Below are 10,988 nucleotides of genomic sequence, written 5' to 3'. Positions count from 1 at the left end.
GTGAGGCTGCAGCAGACAACGAGACGCACAAGGCTGCCTATGGAGAGAAGATAGGAAGACATACACATGCTGATGGAGATGGGGGGGAGATGAGCCAGAATTGGAGGCTTTAACCACTTAAGCCCCGGACCATTATGCAGCTAAAGGACCTGGCCAGTTTTTGCGATTCGGCACTGCGTCGCTTTAACTGACAATTGCGCGATCGTGCGACGTGGCTCCCAAACAACATTGGCGTCCTTTTTCCCCCACAAATAGAGCTTTCTTTTGGTGGTATTTGATCACCTCAGCGGTTTTTATTTTTTGCGCTGTAAACAAAAAATAGAGCTTGTCCCGGCGTAAAGTTGCCCCTGGGTCTATGAGGCGCAATCAATGTTAAGTATGGCCGTCGTTCCCGCGTCAAAATTTGTAAATTTACGCCGTATGCGTAAGTCGCCCGTGAATGGGGCTGGACGCCATTTACGTTCACGTCGAAACCAATGACGTCCTTGCGACGTCATTTGGAGCAATGCACCCTGGGATATTTTTCGGACGGCGCATGCGCAGTACGTTCGGCGCGGGAACGCGCTTAATTTAAATGCTCCACGCCCCCTACCCGGCTAATTTGAATTAGGCGGGCTTGCGCCGGGTGATTTACGCTACGCCGCCGCAACTTTACAGGCAAGTTCTTTGTGAATAAAGCACTTGCCTGTAAAACTTGCGGCGGCGTAACGTAAATGAGATACGTTACGCCCGCTGAGTTTTTTACGCCCATCTACGAGAATCTGGGCCTATATGTTTAGTTATTGACTGAAGTTGATATTGTGAACTCCATGGATGGCTGCATGGTATTTCCATAGGCAGTCTTCCTAAAGGTGATAATCATGACATGTAGTTTCCATCAGTGAAATCAGAGTCAGCCATTTCCATACGGGAGAGGAGCCAGTACAACCGTGGAAGACTGAATGGGGGGCCGGAGGTCAGATTTAAAGCAGACAAATAATTTTAGGGAAAGGAATGATAAGAATGGGGAGTTGAGGGCAGTGAAGGGTTAGAGATCGATGTCTGAAGAGTCCTTGGGTTGGACTGATGAAGAGTAAACAGCAATCCTTTAGTTGGGTGGAGGGAACGTTTGGAAAGTTTTCATTAGGGTGACCTCTTAGCTCCTGGCTCAGCCTCGTATGGGACCCCTTCCCACCCAGAACACGGCTCCATAAATCACAAGTGACAAGTTTGGCTGGAACTCAGATTTCTTGTAGACTGGGATCCCCCAGAGACGTGGGACATGGCCGTAACCCTGATAGGTGGAGGAACTCTGGACTGTATCATGTTGCCTCCCAGGTGAACACGGCCAGCCATGGGAAAAGTTCAACCTGCTGCAAGCTCCCTCCCCCCCCCCCAAGAAAAGCGCACATTAAATATGAAAACAATGGTGATCTTATTATAACACTGCCAGGGATCTTGGCTCGTAGTCTGCCCTTGTGTCCCGATCCTTTCTGCTGACTGCTACAGAGGATAACCCTGAATCATGCAACTTCATACTACAGCGAGGAAAGAAAAATGCTGGAGACAACCAGAGAGAAGAAAATGATAAAACCACAGAACCCAACTGTCACATATTGGCCAGGACCAGGGCTGGTGCAAGGATTTTTTATACCCTAGGCAAAACCTAATTTTGCAGCCCCCTTGGCTCTACCCCTGACTCCACCCCCTTTTCCCTGCCCATGTATACCCCACCTTTACACATATATATTGTACATTCACATCAGCCCCTGTCCTCAAGGAGCTTACAATCTAATGTTGTAATCTAATGAACATACGATCTGTGCTAATGGTGAAAAAAAGGAATGTTTTTAGGCTATTTTCTCTCCAGGTTGAATGCTCCTTCAGAATGACCAAGGAAGACACCACATTGAGTTCACTAGATGGAGCAGCTGACAATCATAGTGAATACTCCTTTACTCCTTGATAATGTTTTTTCAAACGAAACGCGTCTGGAGGAGCTACATTGGTAATGCCGTCACGCCCACCAGGGTGCTGCATGTGTTTGACTGTATTTTATAAAGTTAACTCTTGCTTGTTCTAAGTGGTTTTAACCTTTATTAAAAACTTGAACTTTTAATACTACACAATGAGTTCCTACCGTGTTTCTCCTTCTCATTAAGTGCACTGCAGGACCTTTTTGACTTTTTTTTAATCCTGGCTCTCTACATCCATCTGATAGGAATATTGGGTTTAGTCTAAGCTATACTATCACCTTGGGTCCCAGCGGTTGATTGTGGATCATCCTGTTTCCTTGGTTTAGTCCATTTTGGAATCCTGGCTCTTGGCACCCATCCCATAGGAATATTGGCCCAGATTCTCATACATTTACGTTGCTCCTGGGCAGCGTAACGTATGTGATTTACGTTACACCGCCGCAGGTTTACAGGTTTACAGCCTGATTCTCAGAACACTTACCTGTAAACTTGCGGCGGTGTATCGTTAAATCGCTCGGCGCAAGCCCGCCCAATTCAAATGGGGCGGGCACCATTTAAATTAGGCGCGCTCCCGCGCCTAATGCGTACTGCGCATGCTCCGTCGGGTAAATTACCCGACGTGCATTGCACTAAATGACGTCGCCACCTCATTCCCTATCCCATTATCCCCTGAAAAAGGGATTTACATATGGCCTGGTTTCTATCCTGTCGTTATTGCTCCCCCCCCCCTTTTTTAGTCCCCTCTCCCAGTATGGGGTGAACTTCCAATGGCATGTAACGGAAGGAGGATTTTACTACATTTGAACCACTCTCACAACCCTATTCCATGGCGCCCTTTGCCCCCCCCCCCCCTGCTCACAAAGTGTTCCCAGTAGGGGTGGGTGGGAGGGGGGTTGGGCCTTGCCGGTTCCTGTTCACGTCATTGTCATCTCCTCCCTTGGTAGTTGCGGGAAGGGGGGTTTGGTGCCCAAATTGTTTTAGTACAAGGAAAAAACAAGAAAAATGAACATGTTTCCTACTGTACCTTCCGAAGAAGAATGCATATATGTTATGTATTGTACTCCAAGTTGCAATGGTGAAATAGTTTTTAGCCTACTATGGGTTTTTTCTGTATCTGTACCTGATCATATGACACTTTTTTGTTCGGAGTGCTGTACACTGTCTGTCTATACATAATTGTTTGCCTCCTAATAGTTCAATAAAAATTGTTTTAAAAAAAAAAAAAAATGACGTCGCCCCGACGTCATTTGCTTAGACGTTTACGTAAATGGCGTCCAGCGCCATTCACGGACGTCTTACGCAAACGACGTAATTTTTTCTAAATTCGACGCGGGAACGACGGCCATACTTAACATTGGTTGCCCCTCCTAATAGCAGGGGCAACCTTACGCGTCGCGTACGCTACGGAAACAACGTAAATTCTCAGCATCGACCGCGCGTATGTTCGGGAATCTCGCGTAATTACCTCATTTGCATAGACGACGGGGAAAACGACGATGCGACACCTAGCGGCGGGAAAAAAAATTGCTTTTAGGATCTGACAGCGTAAGAGCCTTACGCCTGTCAGATCTAATGGGTATCTATGCGTAACTGATTCTAAGAATCAGTCGCATAGATACCCGGGGCCAGATGAGAAGTTACGACGGCGCAAATGGTGTTGCGCCGTCGTAACGCCTTTGAGAATCTGGGCCATTGTGTTTAGGCGAAGCTATACTACCACCTTGGGTCCCAGCAGTTGATTGTGGATCATCCTGTTTGCTTGGTTTTGTCTATTATGGAATCCTGGCTCTTGGCATCCATCCCATAGGAATGTTGGGTTTAGGCACAGTTCTACTACCACCTTGGGTCCCAGTGGTTGATTGTGGATCATCCTGTTTGCTTAGTTTTGTCCATTATGGAATCCTGACTCTTGGCATTCATCTATCCCATAGGAATATTGGGTTTAGGAGCAGTTCTACTTCCACCTTGGGACCCAGCAGTTGATTGTGAATCATCTTGTTTGCTTGGTTTTGTCTACTTTGGAATCCTGGCGCTTGGCATCCATCTATCCCATAGGAATACAGCGGAACCTCGGATTACGAGCATAATCCGTTCCAGGAGAATTCTCGTAATCCAAAGTACTCGCATATCAAAGCGATTTTCCCCATTGAAGTCAATGGAAACGAAAAAAAATTGTTCCACATGGACTTCCATTGCATGCAATACCGCATGCGGCCAGAGGTGGGGGCGGGGGGCACCGGAGAACCTCAGAAACGGCCGGAAAGTCCTGGAGACACCTTGGCTGAACTCAGAGAACCGCGGAAAGACTTCGTTCCTGAGGTCAGCCGAGCTGTCCTTGGGCCTTTCCGTGCATTTCCAAATAGCGCCGATCGGCGCCGTTCGTCTCCGGCGCCCCCCACCTCAGGCCAAACGTGGTACTGCACACAGCTTTGGCCTGAATCTTGCTCGTGTTGCGAGACAACACTCGCAAACCGAGTTAGGATTTTTTTAAATACAGCGCTCATATTGCGAAATGCTCGTTAACCGCGTTACTCGCAATCCGGGGGTTCCACTGTATTGGGTTTAGGCGCAGTTCTACTTCCACCTTGGGTCCCAGCAGGTGATTGTGGATCATCCTGTTTGCTTGGTTTTGTCTATTTTGGAATCCTGGCTCTTGGCATCCATCCATCCCAGAGGAATATTGGGATAAGGCCTGACCTCCATCTTTGGGTTCTAATAGCTGGTGAGTGGGATGCGCGCCGTCTTGGTGTGAAGGATCCTTCTTCATTCACTTTTGGAGCACTGGATTTTGTTAACACTTAAATGTTTATATGAACTTCTTTTGCACTGAAGCCCTTTATTTCCTGGACTTCATGGATTTTTTTTTTATTACTTGCACATATGTTTTAAATCACATACTTTCTCTTTTTCCACTTGATTGTATGATTATTACAATGATCTCATGCACTTTCTAATGACAATAAAAAAGACACCTCAAACCATTCTCTCTTCTGTTTCAAATGTATAAAATGACAATATTTTGAGTAGAGTTCCTCTTTAATCCAGAGAATATTACTTCAGGGAATTGGCGGACGGCTGCGTGTCCAAGTACTTTTTTTTTTATAGTGAGAGATCCCCTTTAAAGATCTCACACGTAGCGGGGCCCCTATAGAATGTGCTTGGTTCCTCTGACATCAGCTGTAGGAAAAGCCAAGTAGGAGAATAACTCGGGGGAGTCGGGGAAAAGGAAGCAAATATGCAAGAACGTTTCTTGTGAAAAAAAAAATATGCAAGAACGAGCAATATTTGGACCCCTCAACCCCCCCGTCCCTCGTTCTTTCCAAATTCCCCCATTTTTGGCCTCCTTCTTCGGCTGCAGAGTGCGCCTATCTCCGCCGATCCATGAACACTGAACCTCAGCCGATCCATGGGCACTGAACCTCAGCCGATCCATGGACACTGAACCTCAGCCGATCCATGCACACTGAACCTCAGCCGATCCATGGACACTGAACCTCAGCCGATCCATGGACACTGAACCTCAGCCGATCCATGGACACTGAACCTCAGCCGATCCATGGGCACTGAACCTCAGCCGATCCATGGACACTGAACCTCAGCCGATCCATGGACACTGAACCTCAGCCGATCCATGGACACTGAACCTCAGCCGATCCATGGACACTGAACCTCAGCCGATCCATGGGCACTGAACCTCAGCCGATCCATGGACACTGAACCTCAGCCGATCCATGGACACTGAACCTCAGCCGATCCATGGACACTGAACCTCAGCCGATCCATGGACACTGAACCTCAGCCGATCCATGGACACTGAACCTCAGCCGATCCATGGACACTGAACCTCAGCCGATCCATGGACACTGAACCTTAGCCGATCCATGGGCACTGAACCTCAGCCGATCCATGGACACTGAACCTCAGCCGATCCATGGACACTGAACCTCAGCTGATCCATGGACACTGAACCTCAGCCGAGAGATCCCCTTTAAAGATCTCACACGTAGCGGGGCCCCTATAGAATGTGCTTGGTTCCTCTGAAAGCTAACATCAGCTGTAGGAAAAGCCAAGCAGGAGAATAACACGGGGGAGTTGGGGAAAGGGAAGCAAATATGCAAGAGCGAGCAATATTTGGACCCCTCAACCCCCCCGTCCCTCGTTCTTTCCAAATTCCCCCATTTTTGGCCTCCTTCTTTGGCTGCAGAGTGCGCCTATCTCCGAAATTCAGTGTACAGTAATCGCATCCAAGACCCGTCTATTACTCATTCTAGAGATATAAGACATCCATGTCATAGAGGAGACCTGAGAGCCGGTGACTTGTCGTTAAGGTTCCCCTAACTAGAAAGTTCCTTTAACCACTTAAAGCGGAGTTCCACCCAAATTTGAACTTCCGCTTATCCCACTCCTCACCCCCTTACATGCCACATTTGGCATGTAATTTTGGGGGGGGAGTGGGGGCTTCAGGAAGAGTGGGACTTCCTGTCCCACTTCCTCCTTCCTGTAGGCGACTAAGCTTAATCGCCTACAGGACACGTCACAGGTCCTAGGCGATCTCCTGGCCAATTACATGGCGCCGGGCCGTGCCGCTCGCGCATGCGCAGTGCCGCTCACGCATGCGCAGTGGGTGCCCGGCCGTGAAGCCGAAAGCTGTCACGGCCGGGTGCCCACACTGAGAATGAAGACGCCGGCCGGGGAGGGGGGGAGAGGAGCGGAGCCCCGGCCGGCGCGTCACTGGAGCAGGTAAGTGTCTGTTTATTAAAAGCCAGCAGCTACACTTTTTGTAGCTGCTGACTTTTAATAAACATACAAATTGGCTGGAACTCCCCTTTAAGGACCGGACCAATATGCTGCTAAATGACCCAAGGGGTTTTTACAATTCGGCACTGCGTCACTTTAACAGACAATTGCGCGGTCGTGCGACGTGGCTCCCAAACAAAATTGGCGTCCTTTTTTCCCCACAAATAGAGATTTCTTTTGGTGGTATTTGATCACCTCGGCGGTTTTTATTTTTTGCGCTATAAACAAAAATAGAGCGACAATTTTGAAAAAAATGCAATATTTTTTTACTTTTTGCTATAATAAATATCGCCCAAAAACATATATAAATTTTTTTTTTCTCAGTTTAGGCCGATACGTATTCTTCTACATATTTTTGGTAAAAAAAATCGCAATAAGCGTTTATCGATTGGTTTGCGCAAAATTTATAGCGTTTACAAAATAGGGGATAGTTTTATTATTATTTTTTTTTTTTTTACTACTAATGGCGGCGATCAGCGATTTTTTTCGTGACTGCGACATTATGGCGGACACTTCGGACAATTTTGACACATTTTTGGGACCATTGTCATTTTCACAGCAAAAAATGCATTTAAATTGCATTGTTTATTGTGAAAATGACAGTTGCAGTTTGGGAGTTAACCACAGGGGGGCGCTGAATGAGTTATGTTTCACCTAGTGTGTGTTTACAACTGTAGGGGGGTGTGGCTGTAGGACTGACGTCATCGATCGAGTCTCCCTATAAAAGGGATCACTCGATCGATGCAGCCGCCACAGTGAAGCACGGGGAAGATGTGTTTACATACGGCTCTCCCCGTTCTTCAGCTCCGGGGAGCGATCGCGACGGAGCTGCTATAAACGAATAGCCGCGCCATCGTCCCGGATCGTTCCCCGAGGGAATCCGACTGCCGCATGTAGCGGGGGGGGGTCCCGATCGTCTAGGCAGGGACGTACAGGTACGCCAATGTGCCTGTAGGTGCCATTCTGCCAACGTACATATACATGCGGCGGTCCGGAAGTGGTTAAGGACTGCGTAGGCGCAATCCTTAACAACGGAAATCTCTGAACCTCGGCCGGCATCCAGGCTCATTCTTTAACATCCCCGTGGATCGGAGGATGTTAAAAAAGGAGCCAGGAGGCCGAGCGAGTGGAGCGAGCCGTCCGAGCGAAGGGAGGACATGAGGCCGACTGGCCACTTTCCTCACAATCCACGTCGCCCTGGATGCCGGCCGAGGTTCGGAGATTTCCGTCATTAAGGATTGCGCCTGCGCAGTCCTTAAATGAACTTTCTCGTTAGCCGGAACCATATCGGCAGATCAGATTGCGCCTGCGCAGGAACTTTCACGTCACCGGAACCATATCGGCAGATCACCGGCCAGGAATTGTCATTTATGAGCGAATCTCCTCTGAGAAGAAAGGGCAAGTATAGTCCATAGAGACCGGAGAGGAGCCATGGACAATGAACCTCAGCCGATCCGTGGACACTGAACCTCAGCAGATCCATGGACACTGAACCTCAGCCGATCCATGGACAGTGAACCTCAGCAGATCCATGGACACTGAACCTCAGCCGATCCATTGACACTGAACCTCAGCCGATCCATGGACACTGAACCTCAGCCGATCCATGGACACTGAACCTCAGCCGATCCATGGACACTGAACCTCAGCCGATCCATGGACACTGAACCTCAGCCGATCCATGGACACTGAACCTCAGCCGATCCATGGACACTGAACCTCAGCCGATCCATGGATACTGAAGCTCAGCCGATCCATGGACAGTGAACCTCAGCCGATCCATGGATACTGAACCTCAGCCGATCCATGGACACGGAACCTCAACTGATCAATGGACACTGAACCTCAGCCGATCCATGGACACTGAACCTCAGCCGATCCATGGATACTGAAGCTCAGCCGATCCATGGACAGTAAACCTCAGCCGATCCATGGACACTGAACCTCAGCCGATCCATGGACACTGAAGCTCAGCCGATCCATGGACAGTGAACCTCAGCCGATCCATGGATACTGAACCTCAGCTGATCCATGGACACTGAACCTCAGCCGATCCATGGACACTGAACCTCAGCCGATCCATGGACACTGAAGCTCAGCCGATCCATGGACACTGAAGCTCAGCCGATCCATGGACACTGAAGCTCAGCCGATCCATGGACACTGAAGCTCAGCCGATCCATGGACACTGAAGCTCAGCCGATCCATGGACACTGAACCTCAGCCGATCCATGGACACTGAAGCTCAGCCGATCCATGGACACTGAACCTCAGCCGATCCATGGACACTGAACCTCAGCCGATCCATGGACACTGAACCTCAGCCGATCCATGGACACTGAACCTCAGCCGATCCATGGACACTGAACCTCAGCCGATCCATGGACACTGAACCTCAGCCGATCCATGGACAGTGAACCTCAGCCGATCCATGGATACTGAACCTCAGCCGATCCATGGACACTGAACCTCAGCCGATCCATGGACACTGAACCTCAGCCGATCCATGGACACTGAAGCTCAGCCGATCCATGGACACTGAACCTCAGCCGATCCATGGACACTGAACCTCAGCCGATCCATGGACACTGAACCTCAGCCGATCCATGGACACTGAACCTCAGCCGATCCATGGACACTGAACCTCAGCCGATCCATGGACACTGAACCTCAGCCGATCCATGGACACTGAACCTCAGCCGATCTATGGACACTGAACCTCAGCCGATCCATGGACACGGCCCTCTGCAGTGACTTGGAATAGAGCCGAGTAATAATATTATTATTATTAAATAATCTGTGGGACCATTTTTAAATAGCCAGAAGGGAAACATAATTTCCCAGCAATGAATAATTCTTCTTTGTAAATGTCAGCACTTTAAAAGGAATCGCTGCTCACGGCTAAATGGAATTTTAAAATGTTTTACTTGCTCTGGTACATGTTTCTCAGGGCTTCGCCCCCCCCCCCCCCCCCATACAACATTTTGTCTATTAGCCCAGAAAATGTTCATTTTTGATTTGACTAATTTGACTCCCATCAATTTCAGTGAGGTTCAGGTTTGACATTGACTGAAACTTTCTCCTTTTCCTTTCCTTTCTCTTTCCCTCTCCACTCCTCTCTCCTTCACTTCTCCTATTTCCTTCTCTCATCTCTCCTTTTCTTCTCTCCTCCCATCTCTCCATTCTCCTCCCTCCTTCTCTTCCCCTCTCCTCTCTTCCCCACTCTACACCTCCTCCTCTCTCCATTCTCTTTTCCTCTCTCCTCCTTTTCCCCCGTTTCCTCTCTCCTCCTCTCTCCATTCTCCTCTCTCCTTCTCTTCCCCCCTCTCCTCTCTTCCCCACTCTACACCTCCTCCTCTCTCCATTCTCTTTTCCTCTCTCCTCCTTTTCCCCATTCTCCTCCTCTTCCCCCGTTTCCTCTCTCCTCATCTCCTTCTCCTCTTCTCTTTCCTTTTCCTCTTCTTCACTTCTCTTTACTCCTTCTCTTCTCCTTTTCCCCTCTCTTCTCCTCTTCCTCCCCTCTCTCCATTCTCTTTTCCCTTCTCCTTCTTTTCCCCATTCTCCTCCTTTCCTCTGTCCTCCTCTCCTCTCCTTTTCTTTTTCCTCTTCAATTCTCCTTACTTCTCCTCTCTCCTTCTTTTCCCCTCTCTCCTCCTCCTTAACTCCCCTCTCTCCTCCTTTCCTCTCTCCATTGGCTTTTCCTCTCTCCTTCATTTCCCCATTTTCCTCCTCTCCTCTCCTTCTCTTCTCTCCTTTTCCTCATCTTCACTACGCCTTACTCCTCCTCTCCTTCTTTTCCCCTTTCTCCTCCTCTTCCTCAACTCTCTCCATTCTCCTCCCCTCGCTCCTTCTCTACCCCACTCTCATCCTCCTCTCCTTCTCTTCCCCACTCTTCTTCTCCTCCTTTCCTCTCTCCTCTTCCCCACTCTTCTTCTCCTCCTTTCCTCTCTCCTCTTCCCCACTCTTCTCCTCCTCCTTTCCTCTCTCCTCTTCCCCACTCTTCTTCTTCTCCTTTCCTCTCTCCTCTTCCCCACTCTTCTTCTCCTCCTTTCCTCTCTCCTCTTCCCCACTCTCCTCCTATTTTCTCCTCTCCTCTCTCCTCCCCTACTATCCTTCTCCTCTTCGCTCTCATTTTCCTCTCCTCTCTCCTTCTATCTTTTTCCTCTCCTCTCTCCTTCTCATCTCCTCTCTCCTTATTTCCTCTCTCCTTCTCCCTTCTCTTCATCTTCCCCTCTT

The sequence above is a fragment of the Rana temporaria genome, chromosome 6, assembly GCF_905171775.1.
Source record: "Rana temporaria chromosome 6, aRanTem1.1, whole genome shotgun sequence".
NCBI lineage: Eukaryota > Metazoa > Chordata > Amphibia > Anura > Ranidae > Rana > Rana temporaria.
The sequence above is the reverse complement of the archived record's forward strand: the minus strand, read 5'-3'. Positions refer to the sequence as shown.